This window comes from Bos grunniens, chromosome 26 (assembly GCF_055505025.1).
Source record: "Bos grunniens cultivar Pamir isolate PY7600 chromosome 26, Bosgru_T2T1.0, whole genome shotgun sequence".
NCBI lineage: Eukaryota > Metazoa > Chordata > Mammalia > Artiodactyla > Bovidae > Bos > Bos grunniens.
The window spans coordinates 26,909,060-26,928,782 of record NC_141190.1 but is presented as its reverse complement, the minus strand read 5'-3'; the positions used below and the strand labels follow the sequence as shown (position 1 = coordinate 26,928,782).

General features: G+C 37.8%; 1 long non-coding RNA gene across 3 annotated transcripts in view; it reads left to right on the top strand.

Moving 5' to 3' along the window:
• The window catches only part of LOC147344293 (uncharacterized), a 416,497-nt gene that overhangs the window by 314,829 nt on the left and 81,945 nt on the right, over window positions 1-19,723 (top strand). For 2 of the 3 annotated variants that reach the window (XR_015155379.1, XR_015155380.1), the window contains one exon: window positions 4,120-5,365. The exons of the other annotated variant lie outside the window; for it this stretch is intronic. This is a non-coding gene — a long non-coding RNA (uncharacterized LOC147344293). Of the gene's footprint in view, window positions 1-4,119; window positions 5,366-19,723 lie in introns of those variants that run through there. 3 annotated transcript variants of the gene reach the window in all.

Genomic DNA, 19,723 nt, shown 5'->3' with positions numbered 1-19,723 from the left:
AATGGCACCCCACTCCAGTACTCTTGCCTGGAAAACCCCATGGATGGAGGAGCCTGGTAGGCTGCAGTCCATAGGGTCGCTAAGAGCCAGACACGACTGAGTGACTTCACTTTCCCTTTTCACTTTCATGCATTGGAGAAGGAAATGGCAACCCACTCCAGTATTCTTGCCTGGAGAATCCCAGGGTTGGTGGAGCCTGGTGGGCTGCCGTCTGTGGGGTCGCACAGAGTCGGACACAACTGAAGAGACTTAGCAGCAGCAGTGTTCCTAACATTAGTCTTGGCCAAGTCAGTAATCATAAATCTTAGCAACACTAACAGTTCTATTGAATTTTAAGCTGTAACTTTTTTTCTTTTCTGGTTGCTTTGGGCTTCTTATACCAGAGGAATAACCATTAGAAAAGTTACTGTATTAATAGCAGTAATAGATCCTGATTATTATGATGAGTTAGGGTTGATTCTACCTAGTAGGTAACAGAAGGAATGTCTTGAATCTAGGGGCTTATTGTGGTGCATTGTAATACAAGCAAAAGAATGAAGGAACATCTGAGAAACTTTGACTTTAAAAGAGTAAAACAAGTAAAGGTACAGACATATCAGGGATAATTGCCTGAGTCATCCTACCAGAAAACCTCTAGGAATGGTTAAAGTGCTGACCAAGAGTGGGGGAAGCCTATAGTGGATAGTGGAGACTGGCAATTGGTGTTTTCAAGCATGGATAGAGTGATCAAGTGACTGGGGATATTAATTACAGAGGGATAAAACAATCTTTAGAGTCTTTCTCCATCCTGAAACTTGCTGACTCAATCAGTTCAAAGATTCCTTTATTTTCTTAATTTCTTAAGCACCTGCTTGTTTTGTATCCTCCACCTAGGTCTGTTTGGATAATATCTTTATCTTGAAAACTGTATGTCAACAGCATACTTGATTCCTGTACACAAACCAGTTCTTCATGATACATCAGGTGCATGGAAAACAAGAAAAACAAAGTTCTCAAGTAATGCTGAAGAGGATAATTGGGTGATGATTAATCATCATATACTTTGACATCCAAGTGTATGTCAAAAATACATACACTTCACATACAGCAAGCTGGTGTGGTATCTAAGCATAAGCTGTTTTTTTTTTTTACAAGAAGTGTAAATAAGGAGCTGGTTATTATTTCTTTAGGGGAAAAGGGGGAAAATATCAGTGAAGGTAAGTGACCAACTTAATGGGCTAATGAGATGTTGGGTCTCAATAAAGCAAGATTCAGGAAGGAATGATTTCCCATACCAGGCTGTGCTGCATGGCTAGGTTAGAAAGAAACTGAGCAAAGAATAGAAGAGTTATCTTCAGGCCCCAGGCCTGTGTTATAGGAGGTTTGACTTGGAGACTCTCTGGTGGGTCTTCATGCACTGGTCTGCTTTAGCATGATTATTATTTTCTTCTTTCTCTTCCTTTCTCTTTGTCTTTCCCCTCTCCTTCCCTTTCCTCCTTCCTCTCTTCCTATCTTCTTCTTCCACTTCCTCCTTCTCCTCCTCCTTTTTTTTCTTCATCATTATCATCATCAGAGACAGCTTCAAGGTTTGCATATAAACTTGGACAAAACAGTCATCTTTTTCGAACTGAGATACCACTACCATAAAATAGCAAAGAGGCAGACATGGCTAGAGGAACTAAACAAAAACAACCATAAAACAGAGCACAATGCTTAATTCCTTTATAACTTTCTTCAACTAATATGTTTTGAACATCTGGGATAGACTGAACTTGAGGGATGCATTTAAGAACAAGATCATAAACTCCACTCTGTAAAAACAGAGAAATTTGCTTTCTAGTATACAAAATAAATGATTCTCTGAATAGGCTTTTCTTTGAGCCTGTTTCCTTGCCAGTCTGCTGAGAATTAGAGCTTCCCCGGTGGCTCAGTTGGTAAAGAATCCTTCTTCAACGCATTAGACTCAGGAGATGCTGGTTTGATCCCTGGATCAGGAAGCTCCCCCTGGAGAAGGAAACGGCAACCCACTCTATTATTCTCTTTTGGCAAATCCTGTGGACGGAGGAGCCTGCTGGGCTACAGTCCATGGGGTTGCAAAAGAGTTGGACATGATTAAGTGATTGAACACACACAGGCTGAGAGTTAATAACCGAAATGAACTGTGACTTCTCAGATTAAAACTTGAAAACACTATTTCATACAAGCCCTACCTTCAGGCTTACCATGAAATGGATACTGTGTCTTTCATTCTTGAAGATTTTCAGCCTTCACCACTCACTCGCTTCTGTTATATTACAGGCAACTAAGACATTCTTCCTAAGGTCTCACCAACATCTCCCTTGATTTATGGTAAATTCATTTTATCTGATTTAATTTTCAAGACAACTGCCCAGGATCCTTATAAAAGATGCTTGAAAACAGTCTTTAAGGCTAGGGGGAAAATATGTCAGTATAACCATTCTGCTCTCTTATGGCTGTGACACATGGGTTCAAACACTCCTCAGTGTTGCTGTAGGTATCATATGAGGCATGGCAGAGTGAAAATGGCTATTTGTTAAAATAATCCCAGGAGTGAGATCTGGAAAAGTTCCCTCTAATTTTGCCTGGCAGACTCAGACTTCCTCAGGGAACTGCCAATGGCTTAGGCCAGCAGTTGACTTTGGTTTTATCTCAAGGTCTCAATACCCAACAGAGAAAAAGGAGATTTTTTTTTTTCCCCAGCTGGATTTGAGGGAATTAGGCACGCAAAGCTAGTGATAGAAACTGTGAGATGCATACGAAATTCTCTGAGCACCTTGATGTAATGCCAGCCTTGGGCATTTGCTAGTTCTACCAAACATATCTTTGTATTGAAATTGCAATTATTTTTATGGTAATACTTTTAAAACAGCTTGTAAGAAAAATGATGACCTTTTCCTTCTCATTTGAAAACACTGCCTTGAGATTAGCAGAAGGCATTAGGGAAATAACTGCTTTTGTGTTTAATCCTGTGAAGACAGGCTGGATGGGTAGATAGACAACCTCATCAAAGTAATTGCAGCTCTCTCTAAAGATTTAGGCTTACTTAGGTGTTGTGAGCCAATTTTAGATGGTCCCATATTTTCATGGTGATACTACAAAGGTAGAAGCAAAATTCCCATTGAAAAAATGCAGATAAATTTTATGTCTGACAACAATAATAATAATAATGGCAAAGGCAACAGCAATATCTACCCTCTCATAGGTAGATTGGTAGAAAATCAAATAATATTACATATATAAAGCAATTTTATAAGTATAAAGTTGAATGTTATTCTTTGTTCATTGACTTATTTCTTAAATTATAAAAATAGTTGGTAAAAATTAATGTTTCCTTTTCTGAGGTTGACCTTCATTTGTAAAATCTTTTAGGTTTGTTAAACTATATTCAGGGTCATATTGTTACAATGTGTACTTACTTATTTCTTTCCATTGAGAACTTACTGTCTCTCTTAATAGTAGAGGGTGGGAAGATTTGGGAGAATGGCATTGAAACATGTAAAATATCATGTATGAAACGAGATGCCTGTCCAGGTTTAATGCACGATACTGGATGCTTAGGGCTAGTGCACTGGGACGACCCAGAGGGATGGTATGGGGAGGGAGGAGGGAGGAGGGTTCAGGATGGGGAGCACATGTATACCTGTGATGGATTCATTTTGATATTTGGCAAAACTAATACAATTATGTAAAGTTTAAAAATAAAATAAAATTAAAAAAAATAGTTAAACACCATTAAATGAAAAAAAAGAGAAAATATAGAATTATCCACATATTGTCCATAAACCAGAAATGTTTTTTGTTTGATTAACTTATTTGGCTCACAAAGAGCTTCAGGTGTATTTTCAAATATAGCTGCCAATTATCTTGCAGATTCCTTTGGATCGCTTTGGGCATTTTTATGTTGCTAGAAAAGAATGTGGAATCATGCATATATTTTTGGAGCTTAAATAAGTGTGCTCAGAAATGAAAATGTCATATTAAAAAAGTGAGAAATTGAATTCCTGAAAATTGGAACCTATTCACTAACTAGTTCCTGTGAAATGTTATTTTATTTTACCTTGCGTCAGTTCACCCAGCAGAAGATAAAAACTGAATTAGAATGTCTTTAATATTCTTTAGAAAGCTGAGCGCCGAAGAATTGATGCTTTTGAACTGTGGTGTTGGAGAAGACTCTTGAGAGTCCCTTGGACTGCAAGGAGATCCAACCAGTCCATTCTGAAGGAGATCAGCCCCGGGATTTCTTTGGAAGGAATGGTGCTAAAGCTGAAACTCCAGTACTTTGGCCACCTCATTCGAAGAGTTGACTCATTGGAAAAGACTCTGATGCTGGGAGGGGTTGGGGGCGAGAGGAGAAGGGGACGACAGAGGATGAGATGGCTGGATGGCATCACCAACTCGATGGACGTGAGTTTGAGTGAACTCTAGGAGTTGGTGATGGACAGGGAGGCCTGGCGTGCTCTGATTCATGGGGTCTCAAAGAGTTGGACACGACTGAGTGACTGAACTGAACTGAACTGAATATTCTTTCCATCTTAATTTCTAAGATTTTAGTTTTCAATCAGATTATCTGGTCCATCCATCTCCCCTCTCATTATTATTACTATTACTACTATTTGATCAAGGATAAAGTCAATATCCTGAAAGATGAAGTTAACTATTTGAAGATGTACCGCTTCTTTTAGCGGCAGAGCTAGAAATAGTATCTAGATTTAGTTTTGTGCTAAACACTTTAGGAAAATTCCCTTGTTTGACCTATCTCTCAAAAATTTAAATAGATAAGAATGTATAACTCCTAGTTTATCAGGAAGAAGCTGGTAAGAACAGATGATTGGTCCTTAAAAAAATGGAGGGCTGAGAGTTGATCACAGAACCAAATAAGATGACATGGACTGTTAAAATTGCCTTGAGACGTGGAGTTGTGTTAGATGAAGTGACCATCAGTTCCTAGTGTCATCTCCGTGCACCCTTCCTTGCTTTAGGCCATAACCCTTTCAATGCAATTTCTGTTTGAAATGTTTTATTTATTTATTAAGAGCAACTTAATGTGACACCCACAGTTATCTTAGACAAGAGGACTGAAACCTCAAAATTAGATCCTGAAATGATGCCACAAAGCCGACCCCTTTTAATTTTGTCTGGGTTTCTACATTTGCATAATGAATATTGAGTTCATTTACAGCTCTATGAGAACACTCCATATGAGCTAGTGGCAAAATGAAGGTTTTTATTACCAGGATTTTCTAAGTAGCATTCACTCAACTTGGGAAAATGTCAAAATTGTGAGTTGAATTAAATATAAATGTGTCTGCATAATTTCAAACATAAACATTCAGAAATAAAAAGTATAATTTGGTGTTTGGAAAAATTTAGTAATAAAATGGAGGGGAGTCAGAGAAAATGGCCAATTAAATCAGTGTTTTTCATTTGCACTTTCTGTCACCTACTTGGCACTCTAACTTGTAAAATAACTAGGACTGACTGTAGATACCCAGGGGAGAACCAGATATACAGGCTGATACTCCCATAAGAACAAAGGGCAAAAGCAGATACATTTTAAAAATTTATATACATTAAGGCATCAAAGAGCAACAAAGCACCAGAACACTGAGTTGTAAACGGGAGCCTCGAGTGACCACACACTAAAGGTGAAAATGAAAGTCTCTCAGTTGTGTCCAACTCCTTAAGACCCCGTGGACTGCAGCCTGCCAGGCTCCCCTGTCCATGGAATTCTCCAGGCAAGAGCACTGGACTGGGTAATAGTTAGTAGGAGCTCAAACAGGGCTATACTCAGAAGAGTCTCTGTAGCTTTAAATATGTTTTAATTAAAAAAGAAATTAAACTTGTGACCAAATTATTATTGCTAAGCAATTAGTAAAATAAAAATAAGCTCCCCAAATTGAAAGGGACTAGGAACACTTTAATAAAGAACATCTAACTAGGAACATATAATAAAAAAAATAGAAATTAATGAAATAAGAAAGTGGAAAGATTATACATGATTAATAGCTATAAACAAAAACAACATTAACAATGAACATTTTAGCTCAATTTATGTATAACTCTAGAAAGCTACAATATAATGTTGTGAATAACTCTTTAGATTTAAACTATAGAAAATATAAATGACTTTTAACAAAAATTAGTATCACTTGGAGTTTCATGACTGATTACAACTGAAAAAGTGTCAAACTTAGGCTAAGAACTATAGGTCCTTCAGATTGCATAAGAATTGATTTGAAAGATGATTTATAATTCTAATAATCCTATACCAAAGAAAAATCTGGAAATTTCCCCAGGTAATTTGACAGGTTATCATGAATTGTCTCACTCAAACCTGAAAAACATGGTACAAAAACGTAGACCAAATTTATTTATGAATACAGATGTGAAAATTCTAAATAAAATGTCAACAAATTATACATTTAAATAAAAGGATACCAAAAAAAGTTGGTATTATTCTAGGAATGCCAATATAGTTCTATGTCATATAATCTTTCAAAAGGGAGGGGATATATGTATACCTATGGCTGATTCATGTTGAGGTTTGACAGAAAACAGCAAAATTCTATAAAGCAATTATCCTTCAACCAAAAATAAATTAATAAAAACATACAATGACTATATTTAAAGTAAAATAACACCTAACAACTTATTAAGTAAAGAATTTGGTAGTCATGGTGGTTTAGTTGCCAAGTTGTGACTGACTCTTCTGACCCCATGGACTGTAGCTCACCAGGCTCCTCTGTCCATGGGATTTCCCAGGCAAGAATACTAGAGTGGGTTGCCATTTTATTCTCCAGTAAAGAATATATCCATAAGTTAAAGAAGAATAAAAATTTATTGTGAAAAAGTACTGTAACTAAAATAGAACTTGCAGGAAACTACCTATACCTGATTATACTTATTTATCCTCAAATAATAGCAAATATCCTTGTGGGCTTCCCTGGTAACTCAGTTGGTAAAGAAACTTCCTGCAGTGCAGGAGACCTGGATTCAGTCCCTAGGTAAGAAAGATCCCCTGGAGAAGAGAATGGCAACCCACTCCAGTATCCTTGCTTGGAGAACCCCATGGGAAGAGGAGCCTGGAAGGCTACAGTCTGTGAGGTCACAAGAGTCGGACACAGCTTAGTGACTAAACCACCATCAATAGCAAATATCATCCTAAAGAGTGAATTATAAAGTTATTATCATTAAATTGTGGATTAAAATAAGGATGATTACTGTCATCATCACTAATCAGCATTACTCATCAATATTATAAGCGTAATTGACTTAAAATATTAGTTTCACATGTACAGCCCTTTCATACATTAGGTGTTTTATCTAACATAACTTAAGTATATCATAACATGAGTGAAAGAAAATTAACTTAGAATGCAGAAAACATGCCTGTGCTTTTAAAATATACAAGGAAAATTAATACTTTGATGTATGAATGCAAAATAAATCTATAAACTTAGATAGTTTCTTTATTCAAACAATAATATTGATATAAGTCAAAAATGGAAATGAAAAAAATAATAATGGCCAAAAAACTATAAAATACCTAGAAGTGAATTTAATAAGAAAGATATAAAACCTAATATGAAGAAATCTATATTATGGAAGAGCATTAAGCAAGGTTTTGATACGTGGAGATCATTTCACTAGATGGCATCAATTAGCATTATAAAAATGATATTTCCTTCCAAAAATACATATATACTTTGCCATTTCCTTTCCTTGAAATACATTTGACTTACAGTATTATATTAGTTTTAAGTGTACAACTTAGTGATTCAATGTTTATTCATTATGAAATGATCACAATAATTCTGATTACTAATTTTCACCATAACAGTTATTACAATACTGTTGGTTATCTTCCCTATTCTATATATTATGTCCCTGTGACTTATTTATATTTTAACTGGAAGTTTGTTACCTCTTGGTCTTCCCTGAGAGCTCCAGTCAGTAAAGAATCTGCCTGAAATGCAGGAGACCCTGGTTCGATTCCTGGGTCAGGAAGATCCACTGAAGAAGGGATAGGCTACCCACTCCAGTATTCTTGAGCTTCCCTGGTGGCTCAGCTGGTAAAGAATCTGCCTGCAATGTGGAAGACCTGGGTTCGATCCCTGAGTTGAGAAAATCTCCTGGAGAAGGGAAAGACTACCCACTCCAGTATTCTGACCTGGAGAATTGCAAGGACTATACAGTCCATGGGGTCACAAAGAGTCGGACACGACTAAATGACTTTCTTTTCCACCTTTTGATCCTGTTCACTTATTTGGCCAATCCCCCTACCTCCCTTCTCTCTGGCTACTGCCAGTTTTCAGTATCTAAGAGTCTGTTTTTGTCCTGTTATTTGTTTGTTTTGTCTTTTAGATTTCACATACAAGTGAAATCACATGGCATTTGTCTTTCTCTGTCTGACATATCAGTTGGCATAGTACCCTTTAAGTCTATTCATGTTGAAATGGCAAGATTTCATTCTTTTTATAGCTCAGTAGTATTGCATTGTTTTTGCTGATTGTGTAAAAAAAAAAAAAACACACATACAGAAAAAACAACCTAGACAGCATATTAAAAAGCAAAGACATCATCACTTTGCCAGCAAAGGTCTGTATAGTCAAAGCTAAGATTTTTCTAGTCATGTACAGATGTGATTTGGACAATAAAGAAGGCTGAGCACCAAAGAATTGATGCTTTCTGAATTGTGGTGCTGGAGAAGACTCTTGAGATTCCCTTGGACTGCAAGGAGATCAAACCACTCAATCCTAAAGAAAATCAACCATGAATATTCATTGGATGGATCTATGCTAAAGTTTAAGCACCAGTACTTTGTGCACCTGATGTGAAGAGCTAACTCATTAGAAAAGACTCTGTTGCTGGGAAAGATTGGGGGCAAGAGAAGAAGTGGGCAATAGAGGATGAGATGGTTGGATGGCATCACTGATTCAATGGATGTGAGTTTGGGCAAACTCCAGCAGATAGTGAAGGATAGGGAAGTTTGTCATGCTGCAGTCCATGGGGTCACAAATAGTCAGACATGACTGAGCAACTGAACAACATTATTATACTATTTCAATGTGCAATGAATATAAACACAAATTGTTAGATATCTCTTATTCTTTTTGTTTTTCCTATCCATTCTTTGACATTAGTACCTCTTTTATGTGTGTATACTTCGTGTCAGATTCTTAGTGACCCTAAGGACTGTAGCCCACCAAGTCTCCTCTGTCCCATGGGATTCTCCAGGCAAGAATACTGGAGTGGGTTGTCATGAGATCAAATCTGTCTCTCGTATGTCTCCTGCATTAGCAGGCGAGTTCTGTACCTCTAGCACCACCTGGAAGACCTGATGTCTTTTACGTTGGAAGTACATTTCAATTCAGATTTCAGCCGCAGTATGTGACTAATGGCTGCCATGTTGAATCCTCTTTCCACCCTTGAACTGCATTTGGTTGATTAGTTGCTCGGTCACGTCTTTCTTGTAGATTTTACCCAGAGAGAGGCATCAAAAAGCGTGACTTAGAGTAAAAGGACAGTAAGGTTAGGTAAGGTTAGTGTATTTACTCCTCTCTCTATCTCCCTGTGGACTGCGTGTTGGTGCCATCCCTCTCCTGAAGGACGTGATTTCTTTTAGGTGCCTACTTCCTGTAGGCTTCTGGTAACCATTCTCTCCTCTTGCCTTCTCGGCCCTTCCAGTCCTTTCAAATATTAGAAGAAAATTTTAAAAAGTCTTTCATTATTTACCTTCCCTTAGTCTTGCCTCATACTTATAAATAGTCCTTTTTACTAAAACTTTTACCCTGTTTGTGTCTTCGTTTTCATGCCAGAGTCCTAATTGATATAGTTATTCAAAGAGTGTAAAAATATGCCACATCACATTTCACAAGAAACACACACACACACAGATACAATCAGATGTGTTATAGCATTTAAATAGGTCCTATTTAAATGTATTTAGTACTATGCTAGATAGGTACTAAATAATAATAATTATGTCAATATGTTGTGAGTAAAGACGGAAGAGAGGTGATTTTTCAGTTTTACAGATTAAAATATGACAATTGACTCATTATACAAGCAAATACTTTGAAATAAGAGTAAAGAAGAAAAAAGCACTTGTATAGTAGACAAACTACACAAAACATCATTTACAAAGCTGCTCTTTGTGACCATCCCAGATGCTAGTATAAAACATTTGAAGAAAAATTTTACATATTTCTGTGGGGAGAAAATAGCACTAAGTTGATACAACATAGAGTAAAATCAAAGCAGATAAAAAACCCTGAGAAATTAGATGACATTATAATTAGGAGGTGTGTATGACTAATCAAAAATAGAAGATTTTTAAAAATTTAAATATTGATATCACATAAAATTGACAAAATGTTAATTATTTACAAAGACCTGAAGATTTATTAATAGGCTATCAATCAGAAAAATGGACAATAAAGTTGAACAGAGAATATACAAGAAATTAAATGCAGATGTCAAATAAATATATGAAAGTTGTTCATTAGTAGATGGGCAACCACAAAACAATCATATACTGTTCTTTCTCATTGAAAAAAGTGAAAAATATTGCCTTTATTCAGTTATGAAAAAAAGTACAGGGAAAGAAACATCATAATAGATCATTGGTATAAATGTAAATTTCTGCAAACAGTTCCTTTGATAGTAAAATGGCTTTATCTATAATCATAAAATCAAAATATGCCTTTGCTTTGCTTCTGCAATCCCATAATTAGTCACCTAAAAATGAAATAAAGTTATCAGTATCTAAGAATGTATACACAAGGATGATTATTACTGCACTTTGACTGTAAATACATGAGGAAGTCTACTACAGGGGATAAATATTGGAAGAAGTCATGGGCATTCATTTTACAAAACAGCATGACTCTAATAAAAATGGGTTAGGTCTACATGTATTGACCTTACAAGAGGGCCATATTGTTAACAAGGAAAGAATATACAGAATAATATATTTATAATCCTATTTTATTGAAAAACAGATAAAAAGGGAGAAGCACACATAAGCTTTTATATGTTTATAGAAAGCATTATGTTTATAGAAAGTATTGTGGATGGATAGGTACTAAATAATAATAATTATGTCAATATGTTGTGATGAAGAGGGAAGAGAGGCGATTTTTCAGTTTTACAGATTAAAATATGACAATTGATTCATTATACAAGCAAATGTTTTGAAATAAGAATAAAGAATAAAAAAGCATTTGTATAGTAGACAAACTACACAAAACATCATTTACAAAGCTGCTCTTTGTGACCATCCCAGATGCTGGGTGTTATCTAAATACCTGAATAATCAAAAAGAGAGGAGTCTCACTCATGCAGAACCAGCTTCCTAAAACACTGCCCTATTATCACACTTTCTATTCTGCACTAAAGTCAGTTAGCAATTTGTTCAGGAGGCAGCAAACAAAACCATCCCAAAGAAAAAGGAAAGCAAGAAGGCAAATATGTTATATGAAGGGACCTTACAAATAATTAAAGAAAGAAGAGAAGCAAAAAACAAGGGAGAAAGGGAAAGGCATATCCAACAAAATGCAGATTTGCAAAGAACAGCATGGAGAGACAAGAAGTCCTTCAATGAACAGTGCGTAAAACTAGAAGAAACCAACAGAAGGGGAAAGACTAGCGATCTCTTCGGGAACAGTAGAGATATCAAGGGAACACTTTGCCCAGAGATGGGCACAAGAAAGGATGTAAATGGTAGAGACCTAGTAGACACTGACAAGATCAAGAAGAGATGGAAAGAATACACGGAAGAACTGTACAAAAAAGATCTAAGTAAACCAGATTACTATGATGATGTGGTTAGCCACCCAGAGCCAGACATTCAGAGAGAGAAGTCAAGTGGGGTTTAGGAAGCATCACTATGAACAAAGCTAGTGGATGTGATTTAATTCCAGTAGAACTATTCAAATCCCTAAAGGATGCTACCATCAAGATGTTGCATTCAATATGTCAGCAAATCTGGAAGACCCAGCAGTGGCCACAGGACTAGAAAAGGTCAGTCCTCATCCCAATTCCCAAGAAGGGTAGTACTAAATAATGTGTTAACCTTAGGACAATTGCACTCATCTCCCATCTAGTATTCCTGGTGGCTCAGATGGTAAAGAATCCACCTGCAATGTAGGAGACCTGAGTTCAATCCATGGGTTGCAAAGATCCCCCGGAGAAGGGCATATCAGCTCACTCTAGTATTCTTGCCTAGAGAATCCCCATGGACAGAGGAGCCTGGTGGGCTATAGTCCATGGGGTCACAAAGAGTTGGACATGACTGAGCACTAACTACAGCACAGTAGAGCCCATGCTTGTAAGTTCATGCTTAAAATCTCGAATGCTAGACTTCAGCATTGAAGAAGGCAATGGCACCCCACTCCAGTACTCTCGCCTGGAAAATCCCATGGATGGGATTCCATGGCTGCAGTCCATGGGGTCACTAGCAGTTGGACACGACTTCACTTTCACTTTTCAGTTTCGTGCCTTGGAGAAGGAAATGGCAACCCATTCCAGTGTTCCTGCCTGGAGAATCCCAGGGATGGGGGGAGCCTGGTGGTCTGCTGTCTATGGGGTCGCCCAGAGTCAGACATGACTGAAGCGACTTAGCAGCAGCAGCAGGCTTCAGCATTATGTGAGCCAAGAACTTCCAGATGTCCTAGCTGGATTTAGAAAAGGAAGAGGAACCACAGATCAAATGGTCAACATTCACTGGATCATAGAGAAAGGTAGGGAGTCCCAGAAAAAACATCTACTTCTGTTTCATCACCTTTGCCAAAGCCTTTGACTGTGTGGATCATAATAAATTGTGGAAAACTCTTGAAGAGATGAGAATATGAGACCATATTACCTGTCTCCTGAGAAACCTGTATGCAGGTCAAGAAGCCACAGTTAGAACCCTGTATGGAACAACTGATCAGTTCAGGATTGAAAAAGGAGTATGACAGGGCTGTCTGCTGTAACCCTGTTTGTTTAATCTATATGCTGAGCACATCATGAGAAATGCCAGGCTGAATGAGTTACAAGCTGGAACCAAGACTGATGGGAGAAACATTAACAACCTCACTTATGTGGATGATACAACTAATGGCAGAATGTGAAGAGGAACTAAAGAGCCCCTTGATGCAGGTGAAAGAGGAGAGTGAAAGAGCCAGCTTAGAACTAAATATTTTAAAAAAAAAACAAAAACAAAAACTAAGATCCTGTCCCATTACTTCATGGCAAATAGAGGGGGGAAATGTGGAAATAGTGACAGATTTCCTCTTCTTGGGCTCTAAAATCACTGTGATGGTGACTCAGCCATAAAAGTAGAAGACATTTGCTTCTTGGCAGGAAAGCAATGACAAACCTAGATAGTGTGTTGAAAACATAGACATCACTCTGCCAGCAAAAGTCCCATATAGTCAAGGCTATGGTCTTCCCAGTGGTCATGTACAGTTGTGAGGGCTGGACTATAAAGAAGGCGGAGCACAGAAGAACTGATGCCTTCAAACTGTGATGCTGAAGAAGACTGCTGAGAGTCCCTTGGACAGCAAGGAGATAAACCCAATCAGTCTTAGGGGAAATCAACCCTGAATACTGTTGGTAGTAGTACCAATGCTGAAGCTCCAGTATGTACTTTGGTCATCTGATGCCAACAGCTGACTCACTGGAAAATCTGTGATGCTGGGAAAGATTGAGGGCAGAAGAAGAGGGAGTCAGAGGATGGATGGCATCACCAATGCAATGAACATGAACTTGGGTAAAATCTAGGAGAGGGTAAGAGACAGGGAGGCCTGGTGTAGTGCAGTCCATGGGGTCGTAAAGAGTCAGACATGATTGGGTGACTAAACAACAACAATTCACAGCCTTCTGATCAATGTATACTTACTATTATTTAGTTGCTAAATCACATCCAACTCTTTGCAACGCTATGGACTGCAGCACGCCAGGCTTACCTGTCCTTCACTATCTCCTGAAATTTTCTCAGATTCACGTCTATTAAGTCAATGATGCCATCCAACCATCTCATCCTCTGTCACTCCCTTCCCCTCCTGTATTTCCCAGCAAGAGTCTTTTCCAGTGAGTCAGCTCTGCTTATCAGATGCACAAAGTATTGGAGCTTCAGCTTCAGCATCAGCCCTTCCAATGAACATTCAAGACTGATTTCCTTTAGGATTGACTGGTTTGATCTCCTTACTGTCCAAGGGACTCTCAAGAGTCTTCTCCAGCACCACAGTTCAGAAAGCATCAATTCTTTGCTGCTCAGCCTTCTTTATGGTCCAACTCTCACATCCAAACATGACTACTGAAAAAATCATGGCTTTGGTGTGTACTTATGCTTTCATTAACTGATATAATTATTTTAACAGCTTAATTGTCAGGTTTGGCAGTAGATCTGTCCAAGTTTAATTCAGAATGAAAAATCTGAGTTAGGAATTGTTCTTTCCCTGAGTTCTATCTCAAGGCATTACTTTCTAAATTAGGAGTATATAGTTGTTGTTGTTCAGTTGTGAAGTTATTTACCACTCTTGCAACCCCATGGTCTGTAGCCTGCCAGGCTCCTCTGCCCATGGGATTTCCCAGGTAAAAATACTGGAGTGGGTTGCCATTTGTGTTGGCATTTCCTTCTCCAGGGGATCTTCTCTACCCAATGTCCCAATCTAAAATAGTTATGTAGCAACAGAAAAAATTGTCTGAACTCTTTCACAAATTATCAGAAATTTTAAGATTTAATCATCTCTCTTCTTGTTTTTTCTATTCTTAAGTGAAGATTTCATGATCTTATTATAAGTAATAATATATTTTGCATTTATTTTTTAGATATTTATGTATAATTTTATAGCACAATTGGTGTAGTTTCTTTGGACAAAACAAACACCTCACAAATCATTGTTATTTTAGGATAAATGTCATTCAAAACAAAGTTCCCTGCCAAACAAAACTTACCCTCTAAATGTAAAACCAAAGGATAGCTGGTCTGTTAGCAGTTTGGAGCAACTGATATTTGAGAGCCTTCCTAGCTTAGCTGAATTTATTTGTGAGGAATCCTTGAAAGTTTTTCACAGCTATGTTTTCACCACTATTTTTACTGCCTGATAGGTTCTTCCCAACTTCAACCATGCTATTTTTCCTACCCAGTCCTAGTTCAAATTTCATCTCTTTTCTAATGATTTTCTTAGTGACAATTATTAGAAATGGAATTTTTCTCTCTTATCCAACACTGTCATGTGTTTTTAATAATGGTGTACATGTTAGTAGAGTATCACACAAATTGGTTACCAGTATAATTTTAAACAACAACAACAAAAATATTGACTATGAAATGATTTGCCATAATTTTTATTCCATATTTAAATAATGACTTAAAATATTCCCACCTCAATGTTTTGGGGAATTGCAGATATAGTCCAAGTTTTAAACAGAAACTAGTTAATACAAGTTAGAAATTTGGAAAAGAGAAGTTCTGCTGATTCTGTATCTATTTTATATCACTTTGGAGACCAGAGATTGTTGGAATAAAGAGATTTATAAATCATTAGCCCTGTAGCTTTCCTGTGTTTATTTTTCCAGATGGTACATTGCATATTGTGGGTATTCATACAAGACAGAGATGATTAATCAAAAGAGCAAAACATGTAGATGTCTTTTTTAATCATAATTTAAACTTTCCCCACCTCCAAAGATTTGGGTAAAATATTTTTCCACATTGGCAGTATTTGTCTTTGTAATGCAAATTCCTAGTATGGCCTAATCACATATCATTCCAGGCTAGAGTTCTCTAAAATAGTTAGCATATGTTAAGGGTTCACTTATGACTTAGAACCCCTGTTAGTTTTAAGCAAACACTGGTAGAGAATCCAAATGGAGGTATTTACTTACCTTATGAAAATAACAATTGGAAGATTATATCAACTTTCATTCCACAATATAAGAATTGCTCATCCCTGCCTCTGGCCATATTCATACACTTTACAATAATTCCCTCCTCTTTTCTCGTGTTCACCAGTCCTTATTTAGAGGTTACTTTAAATTCCATCCCCCAAATAGTTTCCTTCTGTTATCGTTCAAGATGTTCCTACTTTGATAATTCATTTTTTCAGATTTCCATCTAGCATGTATCTAATTGTTGTCATATATTCTATCATATATATTTTCTAACTTGAGAATGTGTTATTTTGACGTCGCACTTATAGAACTGTACTTTCTATGGTTAGAATGTAAGCTCCTTAATATCAGAAATTTTATTCCATTAGTGTCCTGCCCACTTCGGGCTTAAAGAGTGATGGCAGGAAATGTATAATTCATATATTACATGACAGATTTTGGAGAAATTAAAAACAATGATAAAAAATTAAATGTGGAAGTCAGTGGACTTTATCTGATGAGGTAAAATTGAATTTTGACCATTGTAAAGGTACTACTTTTTGGTCCTCAGAACCTATAGCATGCGTGCATAACAGGGTTGTGTTGTAGAATAGAAATGTATGTAAAGAGGACTTTGCAGTCATATTTGGCTGGACAGCACAACATTTTTTAATAAATCTGCACATTATGGAAATTATATGCTATTGAGAATGGTTTAAGGTACAAGAGCTCAAAGCGGAAGAAATTGGGAAGGTGCATCTAAGTAAGCTCATGGAAGCCCTGCATGCCAGGATTTTTCAGCTTAGATTCACAGAGCACTGAATATACACGAGACACTGAAATGTATCTCTGTTTATTATATATAATCAGATCAGATCAGATCAGTCACTCAGTCATGTCTGACTCTTTGCGACCCCATGAATCACAGCACGCCAGGCCGCCCTGTCCATCACCAACTCCTGGAGTTCACTCAGACTCATGTCCATTGAGTCAGTGATGCCATCCAGCCATCTCATCCTCTATCGTCCCCTTCTCCTCCTGCCCCCAATCCCTCTCATCATCAGAGTCTTTTCCAATGATTCCACTCTTCGCATGAGGTGGCCAAAGTATTGCAGTTTCAGCTTTAGCATCAGTCCTTCCGTTGAACACCCAGGACTGATCTCCTTTAGGATGGACTGGTTGGATCTCCTTGCAGTCCAAGGGACTCTCAAGAGTCTTCTCCAACACCACAGTTCAAAAGCATACATCTCATTTAATTTTTGCAACCTATACCCAGTTGTGGATGTGACTGGGGACAGAAGCAAGGTCCAATGCTGTAAAGAGCAATATTGCATAGGAACCTGGAATGTTAGGTCCAAGAATCAAGGCAAATTGGAAATGTCAAACAGGAGATGGCAAGAGTGAACATTGACATTCTAGGAATCAGTGAACTAAAATGGAGTGGAATGGGTGAATTTAACTCAGATGACCATTATATCTACTGTGGGCAGGAAACCCTTAGAAGAAATGGAGTAGCCATAATGGTTAACAAGAGTCCAAAAGGAAGTACTTGGATGCAATCTCAAAAACGACAGAATGATCTCTGTTTGTTTCCAAGACAAACCATTCAATATCACAGTAATCCAAGTCTATGCCCCAACCAGTAACGCTGAAGAAGCTGAAGTTGAACGGTTCTATGAAGACCTACCAGACCTTTTAGAACTAACACCCCAAAAAGATGTCTTTTTCATCATAGGGGACTGGAATGCAAAAGTAGGAAGTCAAGAAGCACCTGGATTAACAGGCAAATTTGGTCTTGGAGTACAGAATGAAGCAGGGCAAAGGCTAATAGAGTTTTGCCAAGATAATGCACTGGTCATAGCAAACACCCTTTTCCAACAACACAAGAGAAGACTCTACATATGGACATCACCAGATGGCTAACACCGAAATCGATTGATTATATTCTTTGCAGCCAAAGATGGAAAAGCTCTATATAGTCAGCAAAAACAAGACCAAAAGCTGACTGTGGCTCGGATCATGAACTCCTTACTGCCAAATTCAGACTTAAATTGAAGAAAGTGGAGAAAACCACTAGACCATTCAGGCATGACCTAAATCAAATCCCTTATGATTATATAGTGGAAGTGAGAAATAGATTTAAGGGACTAGATCTGATAGAGTGCCTGATGAACTATGGATGGAGATTTGTGACATTGTACAGGAGACAGGGATCAAGACCATCCCCATGGAAAAGAAATGCAAGATGGTTGTCTGAGGAGGCCTTACAAATAGTTGTGAAAAGAAGAGAAGCGATAAGCAAAGGAGAAAAGGAAAGATATAAGCATCTGAATGCAGAGTTCCAAAGAATAGCAAGAAGAGATAAGAAAGCCTTCCTCAGCGATCAATGCAAAGAAATAGAGGAAAACAACAAAATGGGAAAGACCAGAGATCTCTTCAAGAAAATTAGATATACCAAGGGAGTATTTCATGCAAAGATGGGCTCAATAAAGGACAGAAATGGTATGGATCTAACAGAAGCAGAAGATATTAATAAGAGGTGGCAAGAATACACAGAAGAACTGTACAAAAAAGATCTTCACGACCCAGATAATCATGATGGTGTGATCACTCACCTAGAGCCAGACATCCTGGAATGTGAAGTCAAGTGGGCCTTAGAAAGCATCACTCCGAACAAAGCTAGTGGAGGTGATGGAATTCCAGTTGAGCTATTTCAAATCCTGGAAGATGATGCTGTGAAAGTGCTGCACTCAGTATGCCAGCAAATTTGGAAAACCCAAAGAAAGGCAATGCCAAAGAATGCTCAAACTACCACATAATTGCACTCATCTCACATGCTAGTAAAATAATGCTCAAAATTCTCCAGCCAGGCTTTAGCAATATGTGAAACGTGAACTTCCAGATGTTCAAGCTGGTTTTAGAAAAGGCAGAGGAACCAGAGATCAAATTGCAAACATCTGCTGGATCATCAAAAAAGCAAGAGAGTTCCAGAGAAACATCTATTTCTGCTTTATTGACTATGCCAAAGCCTTTGACTGTGTGGATCACAATAACCTGTGGAAAATTCTGAAAGAGATGGGAATACCAGACCATAACCTGCCTCTTGAGAAACCTATATGCAGGTCAGGAAGCAACATTTAGAACTGACATGGAACAACAGAATGGTTCCAAATAGGAAAAGGAGTACATCAAGGCTGTATATTGTCACCCTGCTTATTTACCTTATATGCAGAGTACATCATGAGACACGCTGGGCTGGAAGAAGCACAAGCTGGAATCAAGACTGTCGGGAGAAATCTCGGTAACCCCAGATATGCAGATGACACCACCCTTATGGCAGAAAGTGAAGAGGAACTCAAAAGCCTCTTGATGAAAGTGAAAGAGGAGAATGGAAAAGTTGGCTTAAAGCTCAACATTCAGAAAACTAAGATCATGGCATCTGGTCCCATCACTTCATGGCAAATAGATGGGGAAACAGTGTCAGACTTTACTTTTTTGGGCTCCAAAATCACTGCAGATGGTGATTGCAGCCATGAAATTAAAAGATGCTTGCTCCTTGGAAGGAAAGTTATGACCAACCTAGACAGTATATTTAAAAGCTGAGACATTACTTTCACTACAAAGGTCCATCTAGTCAAGGCTATGGTTTTTCCAGTGGTCATGTATGGATGTGAGTGTTGGACTGTGAAGAAAACTGAGCACCAAAGAATTGATGCTTTTGAACTGTGGTGTTGGAGAAGACTCTTGAGAGTCCCTTGGACTGCAAGGAGATCCAACCAGTCCATTCTAAAGGAGATCAGTCCTGGGTGTTCATTGGAAAGACTGATGCTAAAGCTGAAACTCCAATACTTTGGCCACCTCA